At 53.6% G+C, this 14,073-nt stretch overlaps 1 protein-coding gene across 7 annotated transcripts in view; it reads right to left on the reverse strand.

Annotated features, from left to right (window-relative positions):
• Positions 1-14,073, reverse strand: part of SHANK2 (SH3 and multiple ankyrin repeat domains 2) — a 503,557-nt gene that overhangs the window by 131,207 nt on the left and 358,277 nt on the right. The window lies entirely within an intron of this gene.

The following is a 14,073-nucleotide window of genomic DNA, read 5'->3' on the forward strand; positions in this document are numbered from 1 at the left end:
TCGGGAGCCAGCCCACCCCACTGGGGAGGTCATGTGACCCTGCCTGGCCAGAGAGCACCTTCCATCAGTCCAGTGGGTCACTGGCTCAGCAATGGTCATGTAACCCGAGGCAGGCCAGCGAGATGCTCTTTTCTGCTGGGGCTCCTCCGCTGACGGGATGAAAACCCGGAGCTCCTATGGACTGAGTCTGCCACCCTTGTGGGGAGAACCTGCTCGGGCACAGAGGAACCCAGAGCTGAGAGAGGGAGCAAGATGCTGGGGACACTGCTGAGTGCCTGCACCCAGCTGGGCCTGAAGCCAAACATCTCTGGAATTTCCAGCTACTCAAACCAGTCAATTCCCTCTGTGTGCTGAGCCAGTCTGAATCGAGTTCCATCAATTGTACAGAAAGTTCTAGAATAACACAACTGGGGATCATTGAGGAGATGGGGCACTCTTGCTTTGAGTCCATCCTTAACCAGTTCCCCTTGATGCTGAAAAACCCTGCTCCCCTCACCTCCTCCAGGAAGCCCCCCAGGGTTCTTCCAATCAGTTATGACCTCCCCCTTTATGGACCTTCCACCTGCTTAGTCCATGTCTCCCCTGAGGCCCTGAACTACTGTGCTGTCCCCAAAGGGCCTCCAGGCTGGGTGATGAGACCCACCCTGGAAAGACGTGGCAGGGCCTGCAGCCCTGAGAGCTATGACGGCCTGGGCAGGGCCCGTGGTCTTCCTGAGCCTCGGCTTCCTTGCTGGTAAATGGGAGTCTCCCAGACCCACGTTCCCGGCGATGCGGGGCTGTGATGGGAGGCATCCCCACATCACAGCAGCAGACGGCCAGCTCCCGTGGGTGACTGTGACATTGACTCTCACAGCATATATAACTCTACCCAACTGGCTGTGAGTCCCGGGGCCTGAGTAACTGTCCCTCCCTTGGAGCTGCTCCTGGCACCCACCGCCCCCACTGCCCCTCTTGGATACAATGACCCACTTCACCTGAGGTGTCCTTCCCAGGCTTCCCCGTCCCTCCCACCCACCAACGGTCTCCGAGGTGATTAGCCACGGAAACCCAGGTGTCTGCCCGTCTGCAATCCTATCCTATAGTTCTTCTCGCCATGCCCCCAGCGGTCACCTGGTCCTCTGGCCTTGCCCCCCTTGGCCCTACCTCCTCCTGCCTCAGCCTCTGCACACCCACGGTCAGTGGCCCTAAGTGCCTCCTTAACAAAAACCACCCCCTTGGGAAGGGTGACACTGCAGCCCTGGGAGACGCTCCCACCCCACCTCTCAGGCCCTGCCCCTTGGTTAGCTGCAGGCCGGGTGCTGGGCAAGATGCTTTATGAGGATGTCTCATTTCATTCTCACACTAGCACTGGTTCTGTTCCCATCCCCCACCCCAGGAAGATTTCCCACCCTCCAGCCCACATGCTCCTTCCCTGGCCAGCCCCTTCACTCTGGCCCTTATTCCAGGCCCCATGGGGGAGAAGCTCACAGCATGGTCTCCGAAGCAGTCACATGCCTAGACCACAACCCAGCTCTGTCACTTGCTTGCTGTGTGTCTGTGGGCAAGTGACTTCCCCTCTCTGTGCCCCAGGCTCCTCGTGCAGAACAAAGACCCAATGGATATATTCAAACGAAACCTCGAGCACTAACTGAGTTCACGCACGTGAAATCCCCCAAACGGAGCCTGGCACACAGGGAGTGCTCAAGGAACGGGAGCACTTCCCACTGTGACTGTCATGGCCGTGGCTTATGTTATTTGCAGCCCCAGGCACGCCGTCCAGCAGTGAAGTTGCGGGTGCCTTTGAGCTCTGTCTCTGTGGGCCGCGTCCCCTCCCTCTGCTCTCCTGCATCTCCGGCCAGGCCGAGCCTAAAGATGGCCATTTACTAGGGGCTCACTGAACACCTGCTGCTTCTGCCCCAGGCTGGGTCGGCAGTTTCAATAAACGGAGAATTACCGTACGACCCGGCAGTCCACTCGGAGGTGTGCAACTTGCTCAAAAAACGGAAAACAGGGACTGCAACAAAGTCTTGTGTGTGTACGTCCACAGCTGTATTATGCATGAGAGCCAAAGCTGGAAATGACCGGAACGCCCATCAGTGGACGAATGGATACACGAAAGGTGGTTTAATGCACACAATGGAACGTCATTTGGCCGTAGAAGGAATGAGGTCCTGACACGTGCTCCCCCGTGGGTGAACCCTGAAAACATCCTCAACGGAAGGAGCCAGGCACAACAGGCCACGTGTCGTAGGATTCCACGCCTAAGGTGTGTCCAGAGCAGACAAACCCGCTGAGACAGAAAGTGGATCAGTGGTGGCCTGAGGCGGAAGGCAGTGGGGGGATGGGAAGTGGCTGCTAATGGGGATGGGGTGTCTTTTTGGGGGATGAAAGCATTCTGGAGCTAGAGAGAGATCATGGTGGCACAACACTGTGGAGGTATGAAATGCCACTAGATCATACACGGTCAAGTGGCTGAACTGGTATATTTTACAGTGTGTGTATTTCACCACAATTACAAAGATATGCACGATGAAAAAAGTACGTGTGTTTATACACGTGACCAAATGTATCTCTAACAGACACGTGTAAAGAAGCAAAAATCTGAGAAGGTAAACATTACAACAACCCTGTCTCCTGGCAACGTCACCTGACTTCTTCCTCTGGCTTGTCTGTATTCCCAATATTCCCCGGGCAGGCATGACTTCCGCCAGCCCTAAGGAAAGAACACTCATGGAAAAACCAGTCACCAGGCTTACATGGGAGCAGAGTTTACTCCCAGTCCCTAATGTTTCCTGAGAGCAGAGGCACACATCCCCCTGGAAAGTCCGTGGGATTCGAGTGGGCATTGGGAGAGAGTTCTGGAACTTCAGGGGAGGGTGTGGTTCTCTCTGACGTAAGTCAGCTGACCCCTGCGTCTCTGTCCACTTTTTGAGGTGCTGACTGGGGGGATATGAGGGAGGTTGTCTAGGAGAGATGAGCCACCCCTCTGACAGGGAAGGTTCTGGCGTGCGCCCTCAGGGCCAGACCCAGAGCTCGTCAGGAGCTCACCCAGTCTGTCAGCAGACATAAACTAGGCTCCTGCTCTGCACCAGACTCTCTTGTCCTGGGTGCGGGATGAGCCCAGGCCCTCGATGAGGGCTCTGCCCTCGGAGGGGACTTGGGCTCCGGAGGGGAGATGTTCAGCCGACACATCCTGTGTTACATAAACTCCATGTGTGGCAAAGCCGAGAAGAGAAACGTCCCTCGGGAGAGGCAAGCAGTTGGTGGAGGTTTGTGCCATTCAGATGAGGTTGGTCAGGGAAGGTCTGGAAGAGGCGCCGTGGGCAACGACCCGGCTGAGGGAACGGAGTGAGCAGGCAGGGGCAGGGAGAAGGGAGGGAAGGGATGTGCGGGGGGGTGGGGGGAAGCTGGAGCCATAGGGCCTTGCGGTCATGGTAAGAACTGGATTTTACTGAACAGTGACTATGGCAGTCTCCCTAGAGCTGGGAATGGAGCACAGATTGGGGGTGCAGGAGAGGACCTGGGACAGGAGCCCAGGCAGGGACCGGACTCCCGAGCGACTTCTCACCTGAGCATGAGCGTGAGCAGAAAGGCAGGGAGCTTGGAGGGTGGCACTGGGCCATGTGGGGGCTTTGTGACTCTGAGCTGTATTATGACCTCTCTGGGCTTCACTGTTTCCACCTAAGAAATGAGGGTGGTGTCAGAACCCACCTCCCAGGGTTCTGGCGAGGCTTCGGGGAAGCAGCACGCATGGAGCACGTGTGGTGTGGGTTTAGCTGTGGGAGGACGATGCTAAAAGCACAGCAGGAACAGCATCAGGTGGGAGGGACAGCAGTCCAATGCCCTTGCCTGGGAGAAATCCAGAAACTCCAGTCCTGTCTCAGGAGCCACAGGGCACTGGCCTGTCCCGGCACTGCCCGGTTTGGGCCCGGGGGAGCTGTGAATGGCGTGGTTCCTGCAGATCGGCGGTCTCCTGCCTTCCCTCACTTACCACACCCCATCTCTCCAAAGCCCATGCTGGGCACCAGGGTCCTCATAGGGCTCACACCTGACCTCAGCATGGCAGGTCCCATGGGGGAGAGTTTCCTGGGCGGTGAGACCCCACCAGGAAGGCTCGTGTCCCTCCCAAAGGCAGCAACAACAGCAACATAATAGCAATGGTCCCTCTGGCATATACTCCTTAGCTCAAGCCCCGTTCTCTCTACATGCCTTAGACTTACAAAATCACTGAACCCTGGGGAGGCCTATGAAATAGATGTTCTTACTCCCACTTTGCAGGTGAGGCAATCGAGGCACAGAGGGGCTGTGTAACTTGCTCAAGGCCACACAGCACACAGGTGGGGCAGTTGGATTTGGACCCAGCAGGGCTGCCTCCTAGGACGGTGCCTTGAATCCCTGCTCTGACCTGCTTTTCAAGGGCAGTCTGCCTCCACCTCCCTTCTCCAGCCACGGAAGTCCCTGATAAAACACCCAAGTGAGCTTGCCTCCAGGGACAGACTGAGGCCCCAGGAGTCAGCTCTGCATTTAAGGCCCTCCCTGACACGGAGGCCCCATCTTCATCCTTCCAGGGCCTCCTGACATTTCCGGCACACTTCTATGTGCTCCTGCCTCTGAGCCTTCCTCTAGGCTATGCCCTTCCCCTGCGGTGCCTTCCATCATTTCACAGATCCTGACTGTGTGCCTGTCATGAGCTGGGCTCTGGCTGGCCCCTTAGGTCAGTTCAGGCAGGGACAGTGACATGCATTGTGAACGGGTTTCTCAGGAACTGTCGGGAGGCTTCCCGAGGAGGGGCCACCAGGCAGAGATCTGTGGGTGAGCAGTTATGCAGGTGGACGAGGTGGAGGTGGGAGAGGGGTAGCGGAGAGCATGAGTGAGTGGTACGAGCAAGTGCCGGGGGTGGGAGGAAGAGTGGCACGTTCGGGAGAGCAGGGAGAGAGGGCCATGGTCAAGGCCCATCTGTCTTTCCAGGCTGGATGTGTGTGCCACCTCCCCAACTTGTCCGAATAACCCACCCCTTTCTCTCTGTTCGGGCCCTGAGGCCCAAAAGAGGTTGGGCTTCCCTCCCCACTCCACTTTGCCTCTCAAGGGCGAAGATGGCCTCCACTCAGCTCCATGACTGGGGGCTGGGCACAGAGGAGGTGCGCTGAAAAGTCTGTTACATGAAACCAAAGGTCCCAGCTAGAGGGAATTGGAAATTTTGCCTGTGGGTGATTGGTCTCATGGCACCAAAGCAAGGAGACCACTCAGGACTTTAAAGCATCAGATGATAACTGTGGCCTTCCACTCCCCCTTCCCCAGCCCTTCTCTTGTTAAGTCTTCTTATCGTTGGCATGCACACCCCTAACTCCCAGGACCGACAAACGTCATCAAGTAGAAGACCCGACAGGGCATTGAGCAGGAGGCCTTCCTTCAGTTCATTTGCCAACCTAACCGCTTGTATCACGAAACGCCCCACAAAAGGGCGCTGCAAACAGAGACAAATCAATGCTAACGAGAGCCTGCTGAGCATACTGGGAGGTGAGTGAGTGGGAGGAAGGGAGGGAGGGCAGGTGGAGAGGACCCAGGAGGGCTCCTTTCAGGGGAGTCAAGAGGCGCATCAGAGAACCCTGAACCAGAAGCTCTCGGCTCACTATGCCTCTTGCAGACCTCACTGCATGTGGACTGGGGCTGGGTCTACAGCATCCTCTCAGGTTGAGGAAGATGGTTTGGTTTTAAGATTATGTCTCAGCGACTCAAGACTTGCCCAGGGCATCAGAAAGATGCAAGCTTGGGAGTCAGCTCTCCCTGTGGGGCCCTTAGCAGCCATTTGATCTCCATCACCTGCAAAATGGGCATAAATGCCTACTTCCCAGGAGTGTCCATCACTGAACACAGGTTTTGGGGCCCCTGTTAAGCATCAGGCATGTACTGGGTGCTGGACACACAGTAGGGACCAGGTCAGCAAGGTCTCCAGCCTGCAGGGATCAGGGATCCTCATGAGGGAGACAGGCAGGAAGTCGATCACTCAACACATATGATTCTGATGGTGGAAGAAGCATACAGTGGAGTGACAGAGTCAGGGGCAACCAGAGGGTGCCCAGGGAATCCCTCTGGGAAGGTGACTTGTAAGCCCAGACCTCAGTGATGAAAAGTGAAGGCTGGCTTAGAGCAAAGGATGCTGCAGACACTCAGCCCATATTGGTCCCTTCACCCCTCCTCACAAGAGAGGTTTCTGCACCAAGCAGACAGAACACTCACTGAATAAGAAGCTGTGGTGCCCAGGAAGACCAAGATACAGGATGCAGGGGTGGGAGGTGAAAGGAATGAGAAAGGTGAAGGGAATGAAGCACCAAGGCCTCCCGCCAGGCTGATTCTCCGGGGGGTGGGGGGTGGGGGTGGGGGGGCAGGCACCTTCCCAGCTCTCAGGTTCAGCACCCCGGAGAGCTCCCATCCACGAGAGGTTCAGCACCATGGATAGATCCCCTGGAGAGGACCCCTGACCATCCTCCTACTGCTCCCTGCCACTGACCAGCCACACACTATTGTCCCCACTTAAACTGGACTGGACCCAGTCACCCCTGGCTCCATAACATTCGGCCACTCCTCAAATCCACCTTGAACATTCCTGACACCCTAAGCTCTCCCTGGGACCCTCCCTTCTGAGTTCTGTCCATAGGAAGAAACCCCATGTACCCAACTAAGCACGGTGCCAACACCATCTCTTTCACAAAGTCCTTTTTCAGATTTATCTTGGGGCCTTCACCATACTCTGCTTTTGCCCCCTTCCAGACGGTGAGTTCCCAGAGGGAGGAACTGAGTCTGATTCATGTCTTTTCTCCCCACAGCACATGCCAGCCCAGCACCTGGATCAACAAAGCTGCAAAAGTGACTTGTACAATTGCTACCGATTGCTGAGATCTCACTCTGCCAGAAACCATGCTATATGCTTCAAACACATTTTTAGTTACAGCTTAAGAAACTGAGGCCAAGGGATGAGAGATGTGCCCAAGTTCACATTCAAATAGTCAAGTGTCAGAGGCTGGATTCAAACCCAGATCATACTGCACAGCCGGTGCCCTTGACCATGGCTCCTTTTTGTCTCTATCCAACCCAGTGCACTGCCATCTGCCAGGCCTACGGAGCCTTGAGCACAGCAGCCGTGGTCCCCTGAAGTGATTCTGAATCTTTTTTTAGCCTGAAATTGAAATCACTGATGCTTCAAATTAGAACCCCAAAATGAATGAGCCAAGACTTCAGATTTGCAATAGCTAAGATGCCCGCATCTACCTTCTCAGCAGGATTCTGGGCTGCTCCTCAGCCTGGACCACCTGTTCCCAGTCAATATGGAGGACAAAGTGAACCATTCTCTAGGCACAGAAGGGGCTATGGCTGGCTATGTGCAGGAAAGGGGTCCAGGCTCCCAGGCTCTGCCCAGAGCAGGGGACTCTTTAGAGCCTTGGAGAGCAAAGACCCCAGTGCTAAGAGACCCAGATAGTGAAGACCCCAAGGCTATGAGCCTTGGAATGGCACAACCGTTTGCCATGGGCACTGGCACTGTCTGAATGTTTTGTTGCAAACGACAAAAGCAGCTGCACTCCTCTGTGCTGACTTTTATTTTTAAGTAAAGAAATGTTTTTCAGTCATCACTGAGAAGTGGACTGGAAACTTAGACCCCAGCAAGGCTGGGTAGGGGGATGGAAAGGCAGGTCAAGATGGCCACACTTACCCCCTGCATTGACCCAGGTGCCAGCAGCCCAGAAGCAGGGGAGCTGGAGTGGGAGGCTGGCCAGGGATATCAGGCCTTTTCCAAACTGCGTACAGTAAGAAGCCACACAGCTTCAGCACAGAAACGCTCCACACTTAGAGAGACCACAGACAGCCACGGGGCCCTGCTTGTCTTTGACGTGAAAACAACCGAACTTCACAACTGAAGTATCAATGTGACTCAAAGTCAGAAATTCACCGGTCAGCCTAGCTTCCTATGAATATCAGCTGGCATTCACTATTAACTTACTTATTGAATTAAATACTCATTTAAAATGGCTTAAATAAGGTGTTAAGAATTTGGGGGGTGGGGTGGGTAGAGTTCCCAGCTTGGTCATGTGGACCCCGGATGGACATGGGGTGAAGCCTCTCATGCTATCCCGAAAGGCAAGGCAGAGAAATGTGAGCTGCATGTTGTGGCTGAACAACTAGATGGGAGGGATGCCGGCACTGGGGAAACCACAGCAGGGCTCTGGCCTCAGCCCTGGGATTTGTGGCTGGAGGGCAAAATGGGAATCACAAAGAGAAATTCCGAGATTACCCAAAAGCCAGACTCATGCCAGAACAGAACTGAGCAAGGCAGTGAGGGAGCGCCCTGGGAGCAGAGGTCCAAGCCAAACCTGGAGGTATGCCTGCCAGCGATACTCGGGGATTGCGGGTGGAGCGGGGCAGGTGCCTGCATCAGCTGCCATGTCATCCACAGAGGCACCAAGAAGCTACGGCCAATGCGCTCTTGGCTGGAATGTGCTTGGCACATGGCGACTCTATGAGCTTGGCACAGGGCAGATGTGCTCCGTGCTTGAGACAGTAGTGGTAATGATCCACCTGCCATTACTGTAACTTACAATGACTTACTATTTCTACTTGTTCAACTAACAGTCATCGGTTCCCTCTTCTCAGTCAGGCATCATGAATGACAATGAAGGACAGGACAATCATTGACAGCAAATGCTGATGGAATGCCAACTCTGTGCCCAGTACCGCTGGCACAACAAGACCAACACTCACAGCAGCCCACGTGCCTAGAGCCCATGGCGCATAGCTTGTCTTGGTGACTGAATCCTCACAACCACCCATTTTGCTGATGGGGACACTGAGACCCAGGAAACACATGCCGATCAATGATGCGCAGAGCAAGTGATCGGGCATAACCTGAACTTTGTCTCCTGTCCTTCGAACAAGTTAATCTGGAAGCTGGGGGAGGCTGGCAGATTACCACTGGGCTTTAACAACCGTTTGTACCTCCAGCCTGGTTACAAGTAACAGTTTAGGCAAACGTGTGCTAGAACCCATGTTACATTTTGTCAACTCCCATTCTCAAGTATCGGCCAAAAAAACATTTTATAAGATACTCAGACGGTCTCTCAGGAAAACACCGGGGCATCCCTCTTAGCGTCCTCACTTCGGTGCAAACTGAGATTATAAAACAGTTGTAGGCCATCACTAGTGCAAGCATTTAATACGAGGAAAAGTAATTAGCAAACTCAAGCATCACTTTTCAAGGATGAAGGATATTGCTGCCTGCTTTAATTGCAAGGGAAAACCCATTTAGGGAATTAACACAAAAACGAGATCGGCCACTTCAGGGCTAAGAAAACAATCACAAAAACCATAGGCGCCCCCGGCACGGCATCAGGTTGGCGAGCAACGGCCCCAGGAAAATAATTAACACCCAGGAAAGTGTTCTCGTCCTGAAAGCAAACAGCAACACCTTGGCCACGGAGGCTGAGACACCGCTCGGCTGCATGTGACAGCTTCTCCGAAGGAATAACTTTCTATTTATGAAATTAATACCTGTCAGAAAAGTGAATGCTGTCATTCTGGAAAATCCGAGAAATAGACAAAAGTCTGAAAAAAAGAGACAACGATCACACAAGATCCCATCACCCAGGGGTTAACATTTCCTTTCCCTTTTTTCCTCCCAAGGCCTATTTTGGGGAGAGGTGGTATAATTTAGATGGTATTGTGCAGATAATTTTGGGTCTGCCCTTTTCACCTAATAGAAGGTGATCAGTTCTCATTAGTATCGAGAACTCCTTGCAAGCCTCGTTTTGAAATGCTTTCTTGCGAATCCATGACGGATGCATGAGGTCTCCTTCACCATTTCCCTGAGGCCCCATCCCCTTATTATGTCTCTGCTACACCGTAGTCTCCGCTCCCCCTGTTTTCAGATCGTTCCCTTAGAATGGATTCCTAGATGTAAAAATCCCTGATTTGGCTTTATGGCTCTTATTACATACTGTCACATCGATTTCTAAAAAGTTTATGGCGATTTATTCTTTCACATAGCAACATATGAGTGCTGTCACCGGCGACGGGTATAGTAATAAAAAAAAAAAAAGCATTTGCTAATTTGAAAATAAGAATTGGCAGCTTGTCATCTGTTTTTTTCTTCCCCTCTGCCCATTTATACACCAAGCACATCAAAGCGCCTCTCAGGAAACCCTGAGCTGTGGCATTATGGAGTCAGGCAGCCCAGGCTGGAATCCCAGTGCCTCCATTCGCCCGCTCCACGATGATGGGCAAGTGACTTCCCCTCGCTGTGGCCGATTCCCTCATCTGTAACACGGGGAGGGCAACAGACGCCACTTTCCGGGCTCACGGTGAGGGTCAGATGGGATTGTGGGATGCCTGGCAGACACACCCTCGGTCACTATCAACAAGGACACGGGCCTTGGTCATGTTTGTCGCGAATGTCGTTTGCCCTTTTGAGGTTTTTACTGTTTGGTTGTATTATGAGCAATTCTCAAGATAGAGGATGTTTTCATTTAAGGAAGTGATACAAGCAACAAAACTTGGGTTTCCGGATGGGGAGCTTGTGGAAGGAAGACAGCCCCAGTGTCACAACAAGGAGATGAGCGTGGGACCTGCTTCTATCCTTCTTTTAGAATGATGAATTAAGGGGTTCAGAAAGCCAACATGATCAGGCCAGCTGGTCATCACCCTGCCTGACACCATAATGCCACAGTGTCACCGAAGTGTCCTAAAGATGCCATGCCCAACCTCCTGCCTCGAGACTCTGACTCTGAAGGTGTGGGCTGGAAACCGGGTCTCTCTGTAAATAAGGACAGGTGGCTCTGACGCCCAGCCAGGCGTCACTGGATGAGGCCGACCGGCTGTCCAGTGTGGGGAATCCTTTGCAGGACACCAAAGGGACATCCCCAAACCTCCATGTCTCCTTAATTACTGGACGCAAAACTGTCATCTGTGAGCCGTCTATGTCCTCCTTAGGACTCCTTGTAAGTGGCCTCTGCTGCCCCATCTCATGGGGGTGGGGAGACCTAAGCAAGATGATCTCAAGGAAAAGGCAGATAAGTCTTCAACAATCTGTGTCTGGAGGCTAACTCTCCCCTAAACTCTCTGCTTTCAATTCTCCGACAAGCTTTCACCATCATTAAACCCAGTTCAAAATGGGTTTCCTGTCGTAACCAAAAGGGATCCAGGCCTTTATCACTTCTGGCTGCTGGAGTCCCCATGCTCTTGTTTGACGTGCATGGAAAGAAAACCTTGCCCCGACTCCCCTGCTCACGTTCCCCGGGCTGTCGCTGACGCCCGGACCCACTTCGCCGCAAGCATCGCTCTCCCTGGAAGGACTCTGCCCCCACTGCCCTGCCCACTCCCACTGCCTCCTAACGCTCTCTGGGGAAGCCCAGCGGCACCACTCGTCCAGAGGACTCCAGTATATGAGGCTCATCTGAAAGCAGTGAATACACATGGTCTACGGAGCCCCTGCATTCAAATGCCCCCTCAGGGGGGCACACACTCCTCCTTCTCCACTTCTGAAATGAATTTTTATGACAACCCACTGGCGCACTAGGACTGTAATTCCTGTTTCACGATAACCTTTTACATGGAGCTCTACTTGAAGCTTTTGCTTTCCGGCAGGAGTGGGGCAGGGAGGGGGGCACGGTCAGCAAAGAGACAGTCCCAACAACAAAGGAGCCAATTCCCCCCAAACACTAAGGCAGGAGGGACGTGAATTCTGGAGGGTAAGCACCCAAGAAAAGCGCGCGCAATAGGAAACGCTTCGTGACAGGCGCTGGTGCCGCCAGCAAGATGACCAAGTCTGAAAAGGAAGAAGGAAGGTCTGCAGACGCTCAGGATGTGGACAAAGGACATTCCCACCAGAAGTGGCCCCTTGGTCTCCACGTTCAAACTGCAGCATGTGTTTTTAGAGAGAATATAAACCACCGACATGCTTTGAGTTGCCTTCCAAGAGCAAGGAGGGGAGGAGGCTGGCCCAGAGGAATACGGGGCGACAAGGACAATTTGCCCTCACTGGCGATCTTGGCACATGGGACCTGTGCTTCACCAAGGCTCGGAAACCCCATTGACTCCAGGGATGGCTTCTGGCCAAAATCAAGATTCACCTGAGACCCGTGAGTTCATTGAGAACATCGCCTCAAGGTTGAAGCTTTTCAACGGAAAATGCAGAAAAACTGTCTGTTGGAAAACACATGCAAGGCTGTAAGGGACCTTACTCTTCTGGGGGGAGATCCATTAGCTAGGAGAACGCCTCAATGGAGGTTTTCCAGTCTTTTAAATTCAAGCACCTAAAGGTGACTTTCTGAGTCCCATGAGTAGCCTTGGAAATGCACTGGGTGGGGCAGGGTTCCAAGGGTTCAACCCCTCAGCCCCCCATTACCATACAACCTGCAGTAAGCAGCCCAGGGTGGCCATGAAGGGCTCACTCCTCCTGCGGGTCTTTGGGACACAATAACACCAACACGGCATCAATGCCTCTCAGGGCCCGCCGTTCCCAGAATCCTGGAATTCGGAGGGTACCTCGAACATACACCTCTTCCAAAATGGCAAATATGTCTGCATACCAGAGGTTAAAAGCAATGCTCAAGGAGGTGCGTGAAGAACAGAAACCTTCCGGCCCCCAACTTCCACCGAGGCATCCGTCTGACCGGGTGGCCTGCCTTCTCCGCCCAGGCTGGGCACGCGCTGCGGACACGTCCGCCAACCCGGTGCAGCTCTGCTTCCCCGCAAAAGCGAAGGGCCCAGCACACGCTCCGAGGCGCTCCCACGTCTCCCTTCCCGACTAGTTCCTCAAGGAAGCAAGCCAGTGAGCCTACAACGGGCACACGCTTGTATCTGCAGCCTTCATTTATTATTTAAAACCGAGAACCAGCAATGCCTGGGTCAGCCTATCGGAGCCTCTGTCTCTGGGTCTGTCTCTCCGTCACACACACACGCACACACACACACACACGCAAACACATGCACACACACACACACACGGTAAGGAGACTTACATCACAACTACATCCTACAGAAGGTGATTCAACCAGTCTCTGCATTTTCGTGAGGTTACAAACCGAGTTAACCCATGAAAACGCAGCCAGGTCCAGTCTCCACCGCTCTGGGTAAGGCAGCCAAGGTCTCACCCGAGCCAGGCTCCGATTGGTCAGTAAGAATTCAAATTCAGCTTTCAGCAAATGAAACGAGACCAACACAAGATACCTGGAAGAAGGTAAAGCACCTTCTCCATTTTCCTTGGCTCTCTCTCCTCCACAGTCCCTTTCCTTCTGGATTTCCTTCAGTCCCGCAGCCTTGAGAGGCCCTACAGAGATCATGAGCAAACCCGAGCTCAGAAGCACTCAGGAAACTCAGCCATAACAGGGAGACTGGCTCCCAGGGGCCGGCGTGCCAGGGTCTGGGTCTCCTCTGTAGAACGAGCAAGCGTCGGGCTGGCCTGGTGGTAGGGCCACCCCGTATCCACCCCGTCCACCCGCACATGGATGAGACAGGGCTCAGGGTCAGCGTCGAGGAATGCTTTTCCAAGAAACGTGAACTCCCAAGGAGCGCCAGTGGAGTGAACCGAACCCCTTACGAATAATCTTTCCGAGGTACGACATGCTCTTTTATTCTTAATATTTCCAAAGAGTAACACGTTCCTTTGCACAACAAGATTGAAAGTAACGCCTAAACCCGCGGAAGGCAGGGAGCTCAGATGTGCTGGCAGCTCGGACACCTCACGCACGCCAAGGTGCTAACTCCAGTACAAGCTCAGGAAACACGGGCGCTTGCGTCTACTGGGTTCTTTAAAGGAAGAGAATGCTCCCTCCTTTGACCTACCAGCAAAGCTGGTTTTCAAAGCATCTGGATTTAAACATGTCCTTTGTGTGCCATTACCCCTCTTGCGGGCACTCCCTGGTCTCTGAAGGCCATCATCTGCCAGGCCGGTTACTGCGACTTGCAAATCAGTGGTCTCTCAGCCACCAAGGTTACAGGCCTCACGCAAGCAAGAGCCACAGCACAGCGCTCTCCGTCCTGCCCTGATGGCACAAGAATGGGCAACGGCCCCTACTGGTGTTTATGCGTACAGCTACAAGGGGACCACAC

This window comes from Ursus americanus, chromosome 24 (assembly GCF_024610735.1).
Source record: "Ursus americanus isolate L20-20 chromosome 24, mUrsAme1.1.p, whole genome shotgun sequence".
Classification (NCBI taxonomy): Eukaryota; Metazoa; Chordata; class Mammalia; order Carnivora; family Ursidae; genus Ursus; species Ursus americanus.